At 43.5% G+C, this 18,754-nt stretch overlaps 1 protein-coding gene across 7 annotated transcripts in view; it reads left to right on the top strand.

Moving 5' to 3' along the window:
• CAPN15 (calpain 15) overlaps positions 1-18,754 on the top strand; it is a 109,671-nt gene that overhangs the window by 37,466 nt on the left and 53,451 nt on the right. For 2 of the 7 annotated variants that reach the window (XM_081338370.1, XM_081338372.1), the window contains one exon: positions 17,776-17,849. The exons of the other annotated variants lie outside the window; for them this stretch is intronic. The gene's annotated coding sequence lies outside the window, so the exon portion shown is untranslated. The remainder of the gene's footprint in view (positions 1-17,775; positions 17,850-18,754) is intronic. 7 annotated transcript variants of the gene reach the window in all.

Genomic DNA, 18,754 nt, shown 5'->3' with positions numbered 1-18,754 from the left:
GTCCTGGGATTGTGGGGTTGTGGTGTGTGTGTGTGTGTGGAATTCCAACTGCAGTCCCGTCAGAGGCCATGGGAAAACTGCCAGCCCAGCTAAACAACCCAGCTGGGTGCATCTTGCAACGGGTTCTGTGTTTGTGTGCATGATAGTTAACGCTGGCTGCTTATGGCATGAGACGTTGGGTTGGGGTGCCGTTGATCAAGGTGCCGGTTTTGCAGACGTCAGCACAGGTGGTCCTTAACGTACAGTCATTCGTGTAGCTACAGGAAGTCCTTGACTTACAACAGTTCATTTAGTGACCAAAGTTGCGACGGCGCTGCAAAAATGTCACTTAGGACCGTTTTTCCCACTTACGGCTGTTGCAGCATTCCCCACCGTCCCGCGATCGAAATTCGGATGCTGGGCAGCTGGTTCATCTTTACGACGTTTGCAGAGTCCCAGGGGCCTCGCGGTCCCCTTTTGGGACCTTCTGACAAGCAAAGTCAATGGTGGATGCCGGATTCTTCGCTTAACAACTGTGTTTCTAACTTAATAACCGCAGTTATTCACTGAACAGCTGTGGCAAGAAAGGTCGTAAAATGGGGCAGAGCTGACTTAACGCCTCACTTAGCAAAACATCAATTTTGGGCAAAAATTGTCATAAGTTGAGGACCACCTGTACCGTTCAAAGTTACAGTGGGGTTGAAAAAGTGACTTGGTTCAACTTAACCTCCATGGCCAAATGGTCGCAAAAGTGGACAAGACCCGTTTCATAACCACCTCGCTTAGCAGTGGAAATTCTGTTCCCAATTGTGGTCGTAAGTTGAGGACCACCTGTATCCCCTTTTCGGGTGCTTCTTCTGGATGGACTCCGAGGCATATTCTAGGGTTGCAAACGTGCGAATTCAGTTCCTGAACATGTCTCCCTCTGCTTCTTTGTTACAGCGGCTTCCTATTTAGGACAGTAAAACTATTTTCTGTAAAAGCGGCTTTGGGGTCATGTATTTCAGATCTTGTAGGGACGTGGTGGTTCAGTGGGTTAGGGCACTGAGCTTGTCGATCAGAAGGTCGGCAGTTTGGCGGGTCAAATCCCGAGTGCCGCGTAACAGAGTGAGCGCCTGTTACTCGTCCCAGCTTCTGCCAACCTAGCAGTTCGAAAGCACGTAAAAAATGCAAGTAGGAAAATAGGGACCACTACGGTGGGAAGGTAACAGCGTTCCGTGCGCCTTTGGCGTCTAGTCATGCCGGCCACATGACCATGGAGATGTCCTCGGACAAGCGCTGGCTCTTCGGCTTTGAAATGGAGATGAGCACCGGCCCCTAGAGTTGGAAACGACTAGCACGCATGTGCGGGGGAACCTTTACCTATTTCAGATCTTAGGGCTCCTATCCAGGTCAAGAAATAGTCTCCCAAGTCACCAATGCCCCAATGACCAGCAAACTTTGGGTCATACCAGCTTGGTATAAATATCTATGAAGATTCTCCATCATCCAGGTCCTGGTTGTCCCCAAAGTGCTTTTTCAAGAAGCAACTGGACTTTCTGGTTTTTCTTCGAAGACGTTTCGCTTCTCATCCATGAAGCTTCTTCAGCTTCAAAGAAAAAACAAACAAACAGAAAGTCCGGTTGCCTCTTGAAAAAAACGCCTTTGGGACAGACTGGTGTAAATGCTGCTTGTCTTTGCTTTCAGACTGTGTCTTTCGACCACGACTCAATGTTATAAAGCTTATTCAGACGGCAAGATAAACCTCGCCCATGGCTTAGCTGTCACCAAACGCAGGAGTTACTTCTCCCAAGAGGCACCAATGTCAGTCAAGCTATGGATGGGTAGTTCTGAGGTCACCCTAGGAAGTCACGGCTAGTTTAACCTCTTCTCTGGATTTATTCCAAGCAGAAAAATCACAATGTTACGTTCCAACTCTAAACAAACCACGAATGGGTAACGTGTACCTACTCTTTTCGGCAGGAGAAGATCTTCCCTTTGTTGTCTTCGCCAGTAAGCCATAAAGCAAGCTTGCTATCGATCTCTTTGTGCTGCTTTTACTAATTGAAGCAGTTTAATTAAATTCATTGGTTTGATGGAAAACCTGCCTAGAAAAGGTTGCATCAGGTTTAAGCAGAGCCGTACCTGTCGGAATAATTTCTGTGCATAATTCATATAAATTAATTGGCCAAATCACACCTCTTTGTTTTCAGCCCAAGCCCCCCCCCGTATCCATAATCTAAGGTTAAATATTGAGACAGAGGGGGAAAAAATGAATGACTATTAAAGTGTTATCTTCAGCTCGGCTGATTCAATAGATACAGACCTATTTCATGCTGCTTGAAAGTGTGTTTCTGCTCTTCGGCATTAACACAATAAGAGGCTAAAATCTGAGCTTAGTTAAAGTCCTCCTTCAAGAAAGTTTATCAACATTGGTCTCTGCAAATCTTCTTATTGGTGGCCTTTTGCCCTTGCAGAATCAGCAGGACACTGTTTCTCACCTTCAGTGTATCTTGAGTTCCCATTTTCTAAATTATTTGCCCTAAACTTTTATCTCTTAGCTGGAGAATACATTTTCGGGGTCCAGATTTACCCACTGGGGTGACACAGAAGGTGCCTAGTAACTCTTAATATCTAGAGCAGGACTGTCCAAGCTTGGCGTCTTTCAGACCTGTGGACTTCGACTCCCAGAATTCCCTGGCTAGCCTCTTAATTTAGAGCAGGGGTGTCCCAACCTTGGCGTCTTTCAGACCTGTGGACTTCGACTCCCAGAATTCCCTGGCTAGTCTCTTAATTTAGAGCAGGGGTGTCCCAACCTTGGACACTTTCAGACCTGTGGACTTCGACTCCCAGAATTCCCTAGCTAGCCTCTTAATTTAGAGCAGGACTGTCCAACCTTGGCGTCTTTCAGACCTGTGGACTTCAACTCCCAGAATTCCCTAGCTAGCCTCTTAATTTAGAGCAGGGGTGTCCCAACCTTGGCGTTTTTCAGACCTGTGGACTTCGACTCCCAGAATTCCCTGGCTAGCCTCTTAATTTAGAGCAGGGGTGTCCCAACCTTGGCGTCTTTCAGACCTGTGGACTTGGACTCTCAGAATTCCCCAGCCAGCATGGGAATTCTGGGAGCTGAAGTCCAAAAGTCTGAAAGACGCCAAGCTTGGATGTCCCTGATCTAGAGGGACTGATTTCACAGCCCCTATAGCAGCCTGCCTGGCTGAGGGATTCTGGGAGTTGAAGTCCACAAGTCATAAAAGGGCCAAGTTTGAAGACCCCTCCTGCCCTATAGCCATCAAGCCAAATTCATGAAGATCCTAATACAAGAATACTGTAGTCCACAAAACCTATTTCCTCTCAGTTTCCTGATTCTGTTCCTCTGCCACAGGGGTTTTCAAACTTGGCCCTTTTATGACTTGTGGACTTCAACTCCCAGAATTCATCAGTCATACACACTGGCTGAGGAATTCTGGGAGTTGAAGTCCATAAATCATAAAAGGGCCAAGTTTGAAGACCCCTGCTCTGCCATGAAGCTTACTAGTGGGAACAGCTGGCTATAAAATACATGCCCCCTCAGTTTTCTTAGCAGCAATTAAAATTTGCCTTCATCTGGAAGGGGTTAAGAGGGACGACAGTCTTCCTGTAACCTTTTCCTGGGCTGAGAATTATGTTGAGAGGAACTAACGATGTTTTAACCAAAAGAAAGGCAGGGAGGGGCAAGGTAGGGTGTTGAAAACTACCACGTTGTGCACCAAGAATATTGGAACTTATGATTAATTCTGGCTTTTTATAGCCATGTGCCTTTCTTAGTCTGTATGCTGCCTGTTGGGGGAAAAAAAAAAGCCAGTTCCTTTTTCTTCTGAGTTGCTATGCCTTGGAAAATATTTGTGTGAGTGTGTGTATGTGCCTTTTTATCCATGGGCTGTTAGGCTTTTGAACGGGCTATAATTTTATAAACTTTATGCACGATTTGACTTGCGAGGCCGGTGCGTTGTGCAATTAGCTCACGTGGTGTAATAAGATGGAGGGTTTGTGTCACTGTGAGTTGGGGGTGAGGGCACGAAGGCCAATCTCAATGTATGCATGGTTGTACTTTGACAATAAAGGCTCATTCATTCATTCTCTTGCTTGCTGTTGTGATCCTTGAGGACTTTGTGTGTGTGTGCTAAAACATGCAGACTTGGGGGGAATCTTTCTGGCAAAATGCCCCCTGGGGTTGTTGTGTGTGTGTTTTTTTTTTTACATTTTTAATTTTTAAAATTTTGCTATTTTCAAGACTGACCTTGAAGTTTCTTTCAGAGTTTCAGTAAAGGCCACGTAAGGTGTTTCCCCCCCCCCCAGCACTTGCTCTTTTTAATCAGGTGATCAGGAAGTTAATAATATTAAAAACAAATTCTGTGGTAACCTCTGTCTATTGTGTGAATGTATTCGGTACCGCTTCCCACGTCGTGTTTTTTTCCTCATTTTTTTTTTCCTCTTGTCTTCCTCTTTCCTCCATGTGACAAGAGAGGCGTAAACATAGTCTAGGTGAAGAGGGAAAATAAACTTTTGAATAGCTCTTTTTCAGGAGAGAACATGGCTTCTGAGCCAGATCCCCTAAATTGTAAATGGAAAAATGTGTGCGGGAAGATTAGTTCTCTGTGCACCACATAATAGTTTTTCTTTCATCTAACAATTTCCAGTGTCTAGTTTTGGGGCTTAAAAGCCTGGACTAGCATTGTGCGATACCATAGTTAAAGACTGCCGGCGGATGACACCCAGGGGTAGGGCCTTCTCAGTGGGTGCGCCTGCCCTGTGGAACCAGCTGCCCGTGGAGCTTAGGACTGCCCCCGACCTTCGTTCATTTCGCTGGGACCTGAAGACCTGGCTCTTTGAGCTCTTTGGCCCAGGCTGAGAGTTTTTAATTGGGGTTTTATATTTTTTCAGGGATTAAATTTAATTCTTTTTAATTCTTTTTAATTTTTGTATCAATGTTTTAAGTACCCTGTAAACCGCCCTGAGTCCTTCGGGAAAGGGCGGTATATAAATCCAAAAAAATAAAATAAAATAAATAGTATTGAGTTCAGACACCTACCCTGATTGACTTTGTGAATAGCAACAGCATTGCCACAGGTGGAGCAGTTAATCTATTTATTTATTTTTTCTAATGCTAAGGTTTCTGGACACTGAAAGCAGAAGGAAAAAGTATTTGCTCACGGAGGTAGTCCTCGACTTACGACTGCAATTGAGCCCCAAACTTACCTTGCTAAAGGAGACAATTGTTCAGTGAGTTTTGCCCCCAGTTTACGACTTTTCTCGCCACAGTGGTTCAATGAAGCGCTGCAGCTCTTAAGTTAGTTACACGGTTGTTAAGGGAATCTGGCTTCCCCATTGACTTTGCTTGTCAGAAGGTCATAAAAAGGGACACTACAACTGTCATAACTATGGGTCAGTTGCCCGGTGTCTGAACTTTGGTCACGTGATCTTGGGGAATGCTGCAGTGGTTCTAAGTGTGAAAAATGGTCACAAGTCACTTTTTTCAGTGGCGTTGTAACTTTGAATGGCTACTAAATGAACTGTTGTAAGTCAAAGACTACCTGTATTGCAAATGCTGTGTGGAGACGACCATTGAGGCAACATGGATTTTACATGGACCTCATCTAACCACAGTGGTGCTGAATATCGCAGGGAAATTGACTTGATTCTAGATGAGAACTTTACTGGATCTGCAATTTACACGTTTATCTGTTTGGTAATTGCTGTTCCTTTGATGTTGAAATAAAGAACCCAGGTGGTAATGGGGCTACAATGTTGAGCGACAAACATGGAAATTTAGACTTAAATTCTTGTGGGTGACCTTGGAACACTCATGGTTCTTTCTTTCTTTCTTTCTTTCTTTCTTTCTTTCTTTCTTTCTTTCTTTCTTTCTTTCTTTCTTTCTTTCTCTCTCTCTCTCTCTCTCTCTCTCTCTCTCTCTCTCTCTCTCTCTCTCTCTCTCTCTCTCTTTCTTTCTTTCTTTCTTTCTTTCTTTCTTTCTTTCTTCCTCTTTCAGATGCCTTACAAAACCAGCATCTAATGAGAATCTTGCTTTACAATACAATACAATACAATATTCTTTATTGGCCAAGTATGATTGGACACACAAGAGGAATTTGTCCCCAGTGCATAAGGCTCTCACTGTACATACAGACAACAAACAACAAAGCGATATCATAAAACAGGGCATTTCAACCAGTGGTACGGGTACCACCTGTGGTACATTGGCACCTGGCAGGTGGTATGCAACCATCCTAGAAAAGTGGTAGCGGGGGAGGGGAATGAGCTGAACCGGTGGCAGCACCGCACAAGCCTGAGCGAGAGACGGCTGGAGCTGCAGGGCTGTCAGGGCTCAGCAAAAGCGCCAGGATCAGCGCTTCTTCAGGGCGGTCAGGGCTCAGCGGAAGCAACAGGATCAGTGCCAGGCTCCAGCTGGAGCTTGGTGCTGATCCTGGTGCTTCTGCTGAGCCCAGAAGAAGCGCCGATCAGCTGGAATGTTTCAGCATCTCCAGGGTCTTGCGATTTACATTCAGATGCTTGGCAACTGATTCATATTTATGACGGTCACAGTATCCCAGGGTCATGTGAAGTGACCAAAACCTGCTGCAACCACCCAGCAGAGGGGGGGGGATAAAAACCAAACACCACCCCACCCCACCCCCGCTGCCAATCCTCAACAGAAATGCTCACAACAATGGAAACCTCGGACAGGAGGAAGAGCACCGCCGGGCGGGCAGGTAGGCGTCTTGCTCGGCTGTGGCTTGGGGGCACTTTTTTCAGTGCCATTGTAACTTCAAACAGTCACTAAACGAACTGTTGTAAGTCAAGGACTACCTGTACTTCATCACTTTTTTTCCTTTTTTTGGGGGGTCATCAAGTTTTTGACACCTTGCTAGGCGACTGGTGGTACTCGGATGTTGCCATATCCTAAAAGTGGTACAGTGGGTGAAAAGGTTTAAAAGCCCTGTCATAAGATACCAATAACAGAAGGTAATAGGAAAGATGAGAAGGAAAACAGTACCGTAATACAGCCCTACTACACGGGTAAATATTTACGATATTTACAATTTGCAAACTGAATATAGGTAGTTAACAGCAGATCACGTATTGAATGCTCAAAGTTACAAGAGCACTGATAACAGTGACTTTAGACCCATTTTTCACACTCACAACCATTGCAGTTACCCCCGTTGTCAAAATTCAGCCGCTTGGCAACCGACTCGTATTTATTTATTTATTTTTTTATTTTAATTCCATTTATATCCCGCCCTTCTCCGAAGACTCAGGGCGGCTTACAAGCTTAGCAGTAGCCTTCATTCTATGTATATGCCTGCTTATTAGGGCTTTCACACACACCCCAAGCGGCATTATTACAAAGTCAGCTTATTGCCCCCAACAATCTGGGTCCTCATTTTACCTACCTCGGAAGGATGGAAGGCTGAGTCAACCTTGAGCCTGGTGGGACTCGAACCTGCACTAATGGCAGGCAGCTGGTGTTACTTAAGGAGGCATTAGCCCACTGCTAATTTATGATGGTTGCAGTGTCCTGGGATCACGTAATCCCCTTCTGCGACCTTCTGACAAGCAAAGTCAATGTGGGAAGCCACATTCACTTAACAACCGTGTTACTAACTTAACAACTGCAGTGATTGACTGTTACCAGCCGGGGCAAGAAAGGTCATAAAATGGGGCAAAATTCACTTCCCAAGTGTTTCGCTTAGCAACAGTAAAACATCAAGCTCCATTGTGGGCGTCAGTTGAGGACTACCTGCAATCTCCAATTATTAGACCGAGCGGAGACGAAATGCCTCAGCTGGGAAAGGTTTGAACTGGTGGGGTTAACTCTTGGGGTTAACATGTCACTCTTTCTTTGTACTTCACTGACTCTGAATGAAGCTAAGTGAGACTTTGTAAGGTCATTTTTCTGTCCTTCTGTTCTGAATATATTCATTTTTCACTGTTTGTTGCTGTCAGTTGCTTTGACTTTCCCCTCCATTTTTTCTTGGTTGCACAAAAGCAGGCTTCTGTAGATTTGTACATTCCTAATGGAGCTATTCAAGGTCTGTTATGCTTGCACAGTTGAGCCTCCACACCAGAGAATTCTTCTGAAGCATAAGTCTTTATAACACATATTTTATTAGAAAGCAGATTTTTTTGGTGGGGGGGGAATAGGAAAAAAAACATGTCAGATGTACTGGAAAAATACAATCCAAATATATAGATGGAGTGATTTTCAGGACAGTACAAGCCAAGAACAGTTTGGATTAAAAAGTGTAGAGAAAAACCAGAGGATATCAAGAGAAAGAGCAGGGAGAGAATAATTCCTTTTAAGGTAGGCATGGGAAGATGAAAAATAAATAAGTGGAACTAAAGCATCTCTTCTAGCCACCGTGTAAGTGGTTTCTTTTTTTCAAAGTGGAATTAATCCCAAAGGGTCAACGTAAGAGCACCCCCCCCATCAAAACCAGCCAAAAAAATCATAAAGTTGGAGCAGATATTTAAGTTCTCCGTAGGACTCTAGTTAGTGGTATGGAAAACACAGAAGGGATGAGATTTTTTTAAAAAACCAGGCACGAGGTATTAACAGAATAACGAAGTTGGAAGGTGTTAAGGAATTTGTTGTGCAGAGGTCTCCTTGTGCTACCAAAGAGTTGCACAGACAAGGAAGGGTACTGAGAGCAGTAAGAGTCACACAGTAAACACAAGCGTACACTGAGTTGTAAAAACAAAAAGTAGTTTACTTTTGAGGTGGTGTAAGAATAAAAATATGCACAGTCAAAAATAAACAGTCCAGGTCATACACAATAGCAACGGTCCAAGAAGTAATCCAAAATACAAAGTCTTCTTACCGGTCCAGAGGTCAATACACAGTTCAGGTTTACAACAGTAGTAAACCAACAGCAGAGCAAACACAGTAATAGTAGAGAGCAGTGAATTCAGAGAGAGAGAGAGAAGCTACATTACTAGCTCCCTCTTATGGCCATGAGAACACTTACACACCCATTGGCCAATTAACAACTTAAAGACATAGCATTATGGTTAATATATTTTCAACCCAACATTGTAGGCTAACACCATATGCCTAACAGAAGGGACCTTGGAGATCTTCTAATCCAGCCCCCTGCTCAAGCAGGAAACCCTATATCATTCCAGACAAATGGCTGTACAATATCTTGAAAACCTCCAGTGATGGAGCACCCACAACCTCTGGAGGCAGGTGGTTCCACTGATGAATTGTTCTCAGGTCTGCAGTTTGCCTATTCAGCATCTTATGAGAGATTGGAGTTACTGAGATAAAATAGGGTAGGATAGAGTGGGGTGGGATGGGATGGGATGGAATGGAATGGAATGGAATGGAATGGAATGGAATGGAATGGAATAGAATAGAATAGAATAGAATAGAATAGAATAGAATAGAATAGAATAGAATAGAATAGAATAGAATAGAATAGAATAGAATAGAATAGAATAGAATAGAATAGAATAGATGGAATGGGAATAGAATTAGAATAATGGAATGGAATGGAAGAATAGAATAGAATAGAATAGAATAGAATAGAATAGAATAGAATAGAATAGAATAGAATAGAATAGAATAGAATAGAATAGAATAGAATAGAATAGAATAGATGGAATGGGAATAGAATTAGAATAATGGAATGGAATGGAAGAATAGAATATAGAATAGAATAGAATAGAATAGAATAGAATAGAATAGAATAGAATAGAATAAATGGAATGGGAATAGAATTAGAATAATGGAATGGAATGGAATGGAAGAATAGAATAGAATAGAATAGAATAGAATAGAATAGAATAGAATAGAATAGAATAGAATAGAATAAATGGAATGGGAATAGAATTAGAATAATGGAATGGAAGAATAGAATAGAATAGAATAGAATAGAATAGAATAGAATAGAATAGAATAGAATAGAATAGAATAGAATAGAATAGAATAGAATAGAATAGAATAAATGGAATGGGAATAGAATTAGAATAGAATAGAATTGAATTGAATTGAATTAATGGAATGAGAATAGAATTTAGAATAGAATAGAATAGAATAGAATAGAATAGAATAGAATAGAATAGAATAGAATAGAATAGAATAGAATAGAATAGAATAGAATAGAATAAATGGATTGGGAATAGAATAGAATAGAATAGAATAGAATAGAATAGAATAGAATAGAATAGAATAGAATAGAATAGAATAGAATAGAATAGAATAGAATAAATGGATTGGGAATAGAATAGAATAGAATAGAATAGAATAGAATAGAATAGAATAGAATAGAATAGAATAGAATAGAATAGAATAGAATAGAATAGAATAGAATTAATGGAATGGGAATAGAATTAGAATAGAACAGAACAGAATAGAATGGAATGGAACGGAACAACAGAACAGGACAGAAAAGAGTAGAATTAATGGAATGGGAATAGAATAGAATACAATAGAAATATTGCAATGAAACGGAACAGAACAGAATAGAATATAATTCTTTATTGGCCAGGTGTGATTGAGCAGACAAGCAGTTTAGTTCCTTGTGTGCCTAAGTGTCATTGGGCATACAAGGAACTAAATTGCTTGTGTGCTCAATCACACCTGGCCAATAAAGGATTGTATTCTGTTCTGTTCCATTCTGTTCCATTCCATTATTTCTATTGTATTCTAACACACTTGTATGTCCTTGTGTGTCATTCTGTAGTCTAGAATTAGGTTCATCTTGTTGAGTGTTAAAACAAATTCCAAGATGTGCCACGGGCTACTGGGGGATAAAGAAGCAACTTGGGTTGTTTTCTCCGTCTCTGCAAAACACATCCGGTAGCACATTCAGTCTTCAGCCATAATCACACCACGTCAATTCCTTACAAAGCCAGAAGCCGGAACAATGAGTTAGAAGGCCTTTTATATATATAAAACTGAATTAGAGCTTTATTTTAGGTAGCTTCTTAGATGCAGAGACATTAGGAGCCACTTTAGGTCGCATTATCTAAATGTGTGGGAGGCATGTTGCTTTCTGGGTTTTAATCCCCTAGTAGTTGCACAGGAGCGAATTTTTCCAACCCGCAATGTATCCGAGCAAGAGCACTCGTCTTTCAATGCAGCCAGAGTGTCTTGATGTACAGTTAGAGCTATACCCTGAACCTGGTCTATAAACCTCTCTTTAATTTTAGCGAGTCCAACAAGAAAGCTTAGCAATGGGTGTTTCCGCTCACTTTTGTAGAGCTGGCTTTTCAGTCGCCTTGTCAAAATGGCCCTTCCCAACAGGCATATCTTAACGGCTCCGAGAAGACCTTGGCTCTTCCTGCCAATCTCTTATCATTCAAACCAGGCTATTGAGTTTAATCTACAACGTTGGGGAAAGAGGCTTCTTCTATTCACTGGTTTGTTGTTTTTTTTCTTCCAAGTATTAATTAGACCTGTGTTGCATTGAGATTTCCAGGCAGAGCACGATAAGGAGGAAAAAAAATTGTCTTCTAGTTTCTGGCTGGCTGGGATAATAACACCGGTACAGCTTGACTGTGGGGAAGGCGCCCCGGTTTTATTGCACAAAACGGATTTGCATGTTCACTGCTGCATTTTCTGTGCATCGGTGTGATATGGCCTTAGGCCCCTGCTGCTTATGCATTGTGTTGCTCACCCCAGATATGCCCCACATGTGAAGGAATAGTTTTGTAAACAAATGGCTATTTAAGTTAGCCTACCGTAGAAAATTCTAATTGTTCAACTTTATTGTATGGTGCAGTGCAAAGGAGTGTCTTTTCTTCGAGACATCAGACCTAGAATGTTATCTCTGCTCTCCAAGTCCGTTCTGAGATTACTCTGTTTGAACATGATGCAAACCGCGAAAAGGCGATATTTTTTTTGTAAGGGAAAACAATGACCAAAGATGTTCAAACATAGTAATTTGTTTACTCACCATGTTTGTTTCTCTGAATCCTCGCACTTTTTTTTTTTTTACAGATGCCATGTGGTTTTTGTCTCTTTCTCGTGGTTAGGCTCGGGGGCAAAAGTGGAAGATGAAACTCTTGCAAATTCTATTTGTATGGGAAGTGGGGGTCTGTGGTTGCTTGATGCCAGCATTGGAAATTGGTCTCTGTAAAGCTCTGCTGTGGTCTGGAGTGTGTCTTTCCCAGTGTAATTAATATGAGATGGTCTGCGAATTATGGAATGGAATGGAATAGGAGAAGCAAGCTGAAAACCGAGGCATCTGAAACAAGACACTTAATATAAATTATTTCCAGTTTGGTATTCAATTTGCCTTGAATCAAATGCATTTTAACTTCCAAAATCTGTCCTTCCTTCCTTCCTTCGTTCCTTCCTTCCCTCCCTCCCTTCCTCCTCCTTCCCTCCCTCTTCCCTCCCCTCTCCTCTACTTTTGTCTCCTCTCCTCTCCTCTCTCCTCTCTCCTCTCCTCTCCTCTCCTCTCCTTTCCTTTCCTTTCCTTTCCTTTCCTTTCCTTTCCTCTCCTCTCCTCTCCTCTCTCCTTTCTCTCCTCTCCTCTCCTCTCCTCTCCTCTCCTCTCCTTTCCTTTACTCTACTCTACTCTACTCTCCTTCCTCTCCTCTCCTCTCCTCTCCCTCTCCTCTCCTCTCCTCTCCTCTCCTCTCCTCCTCTCCTCTCTCCTCTCTCCTCTCCTCTCCTCTCCTCTCCTCTCCTCTCCTCTCCTCTCCTCTCCTCTCCTCTCCTCTCCTCTCCTCTCCTCTCCTTTCTTCCTTTCCTTTCCTTTCCTTTCCTTTCCTCTCCTCTCCTCTCCTCTCCTCTCCTCTCCTCTCCTCTCCTCTCCTCTCCTCTCCTCTCTCCTTTCTCTCCTCTCCTCTACTTTCCTCTCCTCTCCTCTCCTCTCTCCCCTCTCCTCTCCTCTCCTCTCCTTTCCTTTCCTTTACTCTACTCTCCTTTCTCTCCTCTCCTCTCCTGTCCTCTCCTCTCCTCTCCTCTCCTTTCTCTCCTTTCTTTGCTTTCCTTTCCTCTCCTCTCCTCTCCTCTCCTTTCTCTCCTTTCTTTGCTTTCCTTTCCTCTCCTCTCCTCTCCTCTCCTCTCCTTCCTCTCCTCTCCTCTCCTCTCCTCTCCTCTCCTCTCCTCTCCTCTCCTCTCCTCTCTTCCCCTCCCCTCCTCCATCCCTCCCTTTAACATTTGGGAGCAAATCCTCCTGGAAGAGAGAGAGAGAGATTCAACTCTTTTCCAGGCACTTCTCTCTTTTGAGATAAACCTCTCCGAAGGAGCCTTTTTCTTTTCTTATTCTGACAAACCCACGCGGGTGTCCCTCTGGCAGCAGCATTTCTTGCACTTGGTAGGAGCTGGGCACTTATCCCGAGTGCAATCCCAGGCTGCCCCCCTGCCCGCAAATCTTGCCTTTCTCCTGCCATTGGCCTTGAAAGTGGCCCACAGAGGGACACCGTTATTCACCATTCTAGAAAAGAAAGCCTCGTTCCCTTGCTTCGTGGACTTCAGTGCCAGTGTAAGTGTCGCCCCCATCCTGGCCTGGTGCCCCACTGAAGTGTCCTCGACTTACAACCGTTTGCTTGGTGACCATTGAAAGTTAACAACAGCACTGGAAAAAGTGACTTACGACCCTTTTTCACACCTATGACCCGTTGCAGCATCCCCACGATCAAGTGATTTACAGATGCTCAACAGCTGACTCACATTTATCACGATTGCCGTGTCCCGGGGTCAGGCGATCCCCTTTTGCCACCTTCTGACAAGCAAAGGGAAGCCTGGTTCACTTAACAACCGTGTTGCTAACTTAAGTACAGTCATTCACTAAACAACCGTGTCAAGAAAAGCCGTAAATGGGGGGCAGAACTCAGTTAGCAACATAAATTTTGGGCTCAATTCTGGTCGTACGTTGAGGGTTCCACAGCAACTCTCCAGCCAACTCGCCGCGGACAATTCACCAGGGCCAACTCGCCCCGGGAGAACTCACTACAGGACAAGAGTTACACTAACGTCAAAGAAATAGCAGAGTAAAATCATTAAAGAAAGGATGCCCAAGGAGGGACAAAATGAGGCACGAATGACAAAAATTAAATTTTTTAACTATTTTAAATAATTAAATTGAATTGTTGAATTGTCCCATTCCATAAGTTGAGGACTAGCTGCATAGGATCTTGGAACAAAGGACAAGCAAGCAGCTTACCTGAAAATTAATAAGAGCATCTTCCAGATCCCAGACAGAGTAGCAGTGCAACTGATGTTGCCTATTTGCAGTTAATAGCCCGCAGGGTTCAACCAGCAGTGGACGCTGGGACCTGGGTAGTTACGGGTCTTAATAACCTTCAGATCACAAGAGGTGCAAAAAAAAGTTAGAACAATTAACCGGTGGAACAACCTGCCTCCAGAAGCTGTGAGTGCTCCAACACTGGAAGTTTTTAAGAAGAGACTGGACAGCCATTTGCCTTTAATGGTATAGGGTTTCCTGCCTGAGCAGGGGGTTGGACTAGATGACCTCCAAGGTCCCTTCCAACTTTTATTGTTGTTGTTTGTTTGTTTGTTGTTGTTATTGATCATCGCAGAGTCAGCCAGATGTTCAGACTGGATTTGGCATTTTTGTCTACCTATCGAGTCCTTACCAAGGACCTGGGATAGGCAGATGTGGATGTTTGAGGGTATTACAGATATCGTCACAGGATGGAAGCAGTTCCTAGCAAGGCCGCCTTTTGCAATTGACTAATGGCGAATTTGTCAATGCCAATGGTGTTCAAATGGTGCTCCTGTTGTTTTGGGATTGCACCCGAGGCACCTATTACTACTGGTACTACCCTTGCTTGCCTTTGCCACAGTCTTTCTATTTCTATTTGTAGGTCTTTGTATTTTGTTATCTTCTCCAGTTCTTTCTCGTCTATTCTGCTGTCTCCAGGCACTGCCACGTCCACTATCCAGACTTTTTTGTCTTTCTTATCGACAATTGTTAGGTCTGGGGTGTTATGTTGCAGGAGCTTGTCTGTTTGAATTCTGAAGTCCCAGAGCAATTTAATTTCTTCTTCTTCTTCTTCTTCTTCTTCTTCTTCTTCTTCTTCTTCTTCTTCTTCTTCTTCTTCTTCTTCTTCTTCTTCTTCTTCTTCTTCTTCTTCTTCTTCTTCTTCTCCTCCTCCCCCTCCTCCCCCTCCTCCCTCTCCTCCTCCTCCTCCTCCTCCTCCAATGTGGCTTTGCTCAGAACTTTTTTTTGTCTGTTTGTTTGTTTGTTTCAACCAATGGAATAGTGTCTGTTCTCTCAGACTGAGAACCATTGACAATTTTTACTGGGGGTGAAACTGCTCAGAGGACGGTTTTGTCAGCTTCTGTAGACGGTTAGCTTACTTGAAACGGGTGGCTCGAAACGAAAGAAGAATCTAGAGTAGCCCGAAATTCCACAGCGGTTGCCCGTTTTCTCAACCTGGTGGGGTGTGATGTGATTAATTTTTGTTTTTTGTTTGAAATCCAAAGCTATCTTGGAGGTTCCGAGAATTAAAGAGTCCCCATCCATCGGAAGGGCTACCAGGATGGGGAAAGAGCTGCTAGCCTCCACCAACATCCTCAGAGCATCTTTTGTTTACCCTCATTTTTCCCTTTCTTCTCCTAAGAGAAGGGTTACAGCTCGGCCACGGACCGCTTGCTTTGCATGCAAAATGTCCAGGTTTAATCCCCAATATCCCCAAGTAGAGCTTGGGAAGTTTGCATTTCAATATCTGGAGAATTGCTGCTAGCCTGTAATAGGATGCTGAGCTTAATGGAGCGTCAGCCGCGTTTCATTTAAGGCGAGGGAGCTCCTAGGATTTCTTCGGCTTGGTTTACCGTCGTACCTTGTAACAAGTTTTTTTTAAAACAAACAAACAAACAAACACACAAAACCCAAAACGCTAACCAGCTAGGGATTCTGTATTTACCCCCAAGGAAGATGTACCGAAATTTAAGACGATCCTTTCAGTAAACAAATAAAGCAAACGTGTGCGCCCACCACCTCTGCATTTCCTTGATTTTTTTTTTCCCACCTTGCCCTTTTCAGAGATTTACGCCTCCTCTCTAGAACAGCGTGTGTGGGATAAATGCTTGACAACGGCTTGTTTAGTGGCTGTTCGAAGTTATAACAGCGCTGGAAAAAAATGACTGTTGACTGTTTTTCGCACTTAGCGACTGTTGCAGTTTGGATGTTTGAGATGTGGTTTCTATCGATGACGGTTCCAGGGTTCCTTGTGACCTTTTGACAACCCATCGCGACCCCATGGACAACGTTCCTCCAGGCCTTCCTGCCCTCTACCATCTTCTGGAGTCCATCTAAGCTCACGCCTACTGCTTCAGTGACTCCATCCAGCCACCTCATTCTCCGTCGTCCCCTTCTTCTCTTGCCCTCCACCTTTCCCAGCATTAGGCTCTTCTCCAGTGAGTCCTTCCTTCTCATTAGTTGGCCAAAGGATTTGAGTTTCAACTTCAGGATCTGGCCTTCTAAAGAGCAGTCAGGGTTGATCTCCTCGAGGACTGAACGGTTTGATCGCCTTGCAGTCCAAGGGACTCGGAGGAGTCTTCTCCAGCACCATAGCTCAAAGGCCTCAATTCTTTGGCGCTCAGCTTTTCTTACGGTCCAACTTTCACTGCCATACATTGCAACTGGGAAGACCATATTACTAACTTAACTAGAGAGATTCACTTAGCAAATAATAATAATAAAAATTTGGAAGGGACCTTCCCTTTTCTTCCCGTTCACCTTCCTGGCATGATTGAATGGGTCTCTGGAACAGCATCTCTCCAGAGATTACACACACACACACACACACACACACACACACACACACACCTTATTGAGATTCAGAGAAGCAGTCAAAATCGGTTTATTTCAGCAGGCTTTTGAGAGGGAGACAAAGTGAGTGAGATTCCTCCAGTGTATGCATACTGATTTTATTAGGTTTTTATGGTTCCTCAACGCAGGAATATTTGGCTATTAATTTGTTCACATTAACGTCTGTTATTTATAGGGGTTGTGTTTTTATTTTTATTTTTTTTAAAAAATTTCTTTAATCCTGTTGCACATAACGGCAGGATCGTGAGCTGTTCAGAATTGGTCAGCGGTCGGAGGGGGGCATGGCAATAAAATAAGCATTTATACTGCAGGCTTGTGCATGATTAAAGCAGACCGCCTGTTTTGTCCACTCGTGGAGAAGAAAAAGGTGAAAGTCAGCCTGTGTTGTGCACAGTTGTGTTGTGTACAGTTTCTAGGACTAGTTAAGATCCGTGTTTCTCAACCTGGGCAACTGTAAGCTGTGTGTACTTCAGCTACCACTGGCTGGGGAATTCTTACAGTTGCCCAGGTTGAGAAACACAGAGTTCTTCAATGGGGCTTTGATCTAAAATGTCAAATTGGAGGTTTCCTAGGACCAATTTAATAGGTGGTTTTAGATCAAAGCCCCTGATGCGGTACAAGACTCCAATCTATAATGACCTCTCCCCCCTTAATTGCACTAATAAATCACAATGCAAGGATTGCTTAAGAAAACAAGTGACGGGTCAGAGAGAAACTCAGCTTAGTAGTTTCATGGCCTTTAATGCTGGGTGGGAGGGAATAGGCAGAGCTGCTGGAGGAGATGTTTATCTGTTGCAGATTGTGTGGGGTGACAAAGAGACACACAGCAGACTAAATGCAGTTTGGGTCAATGCAGAAGAAGGAAGATCAGGATTGCAGCCATCTTCATGCCTTCAGCTCTATGTTTGGGACAAAAGATATTGTTGAAGGAAAAGTCTTCATCATGGTTCAGTCCGAGCCGGGAATAAACAACATGGCGACTGCTTTATTTTTATTTTATTTTTTATTTTTATTTTTATTTTAGGAAGAAGGTTGCAGTTTGTTGAAGAGGAGAGCCAGACAGAAAGATGGCTCTGGAAGAAAAGAGAGCGAGCACATGTAGGGAGTGGGTTTTTATACCCTCTGGAGCCTTTTGCGTGGAGTTGTTTCCTGTTCCTGTTTGAGGCTTTGTATTTCCTGTGTCATGTATTCTGACCTGAGTCTGGGTGTGCCCTTTGGCATCTGTATTATGTCCTGTCTTAGAGTTTGGGTGGGGTGTGTAGGTTTTAGGTCTCTTTGTCTTCTTAATCTTATAGCTGGGCACCTCCAACCTTCCTGAATGGATTATCACATCTGCATTTCTACAGAGCTGGTTTCTGCTTGGGGGAGGGAGACTTGGGGCTATTAAGAAAAAACTGAGCATGCTTTTCTGCCTCTTTAAGATCCTTTGAGGAAATATATTTTTCTGTCCTTTTAATATTTCCTTCTCTCGGGGGGGGGGGGGGGCTGACTTCCCACAATATAATTCCAGGCACCTGGAAGTTGCTGATTGAAAACCTCAGCTATGTTTTATACTGGAAATGAACTGTCTGATGGGTTTGTGTAGAGAGGAGACCGCGAGGCTTTAGTTTGGATTCTTTTGTCTAATCAAGGCTGGTCTTGAGGGTGATTTCTGTACAGCTGGTCTTCAGCGGAGACCCAGATTTCCTGTTGCTGAGCGGGACAGTTGTTAAGTGAGTCTTGGCCCATTTTGCCACCTTCCTCGCCACAGCCGTTAAGTGAATCACTGCAGTTGTTAAGTGGGTAACACAGTTGTTAAGTGGATCCGGCTTCCCCATTGACCTCGCTTTCAGAAGGTTGCAAAAGGGGATCACGTGACCCCCCAGGGACACTGCAACCGTCATAAATACAAGGCAGTTGCCAAGTGTCTGGATTTTGATCCCGTGATCATGGGGATGCTGCAAGGGCTGTAAGTGTGAAGAACGCTCGTAAATCACATTTTTTCAGTGCAGTTGTGACTTCGA

This window comes from Vipera berus (genome assembly GCF_964194415.1).
Source record: "Vipera berus genome assembly, chromosome: 13".
In the NCBI taxonomy this organism is placed as follows: domain Eukaryota; kingdom Metazoa; phylum Chordata; class Lepidosauria; order Squamata; family Viperidae; genus Vipera; species Vipera berus.
This window is presented reverse-complemented; position numbering and strand designations above follow the sequence as displayed.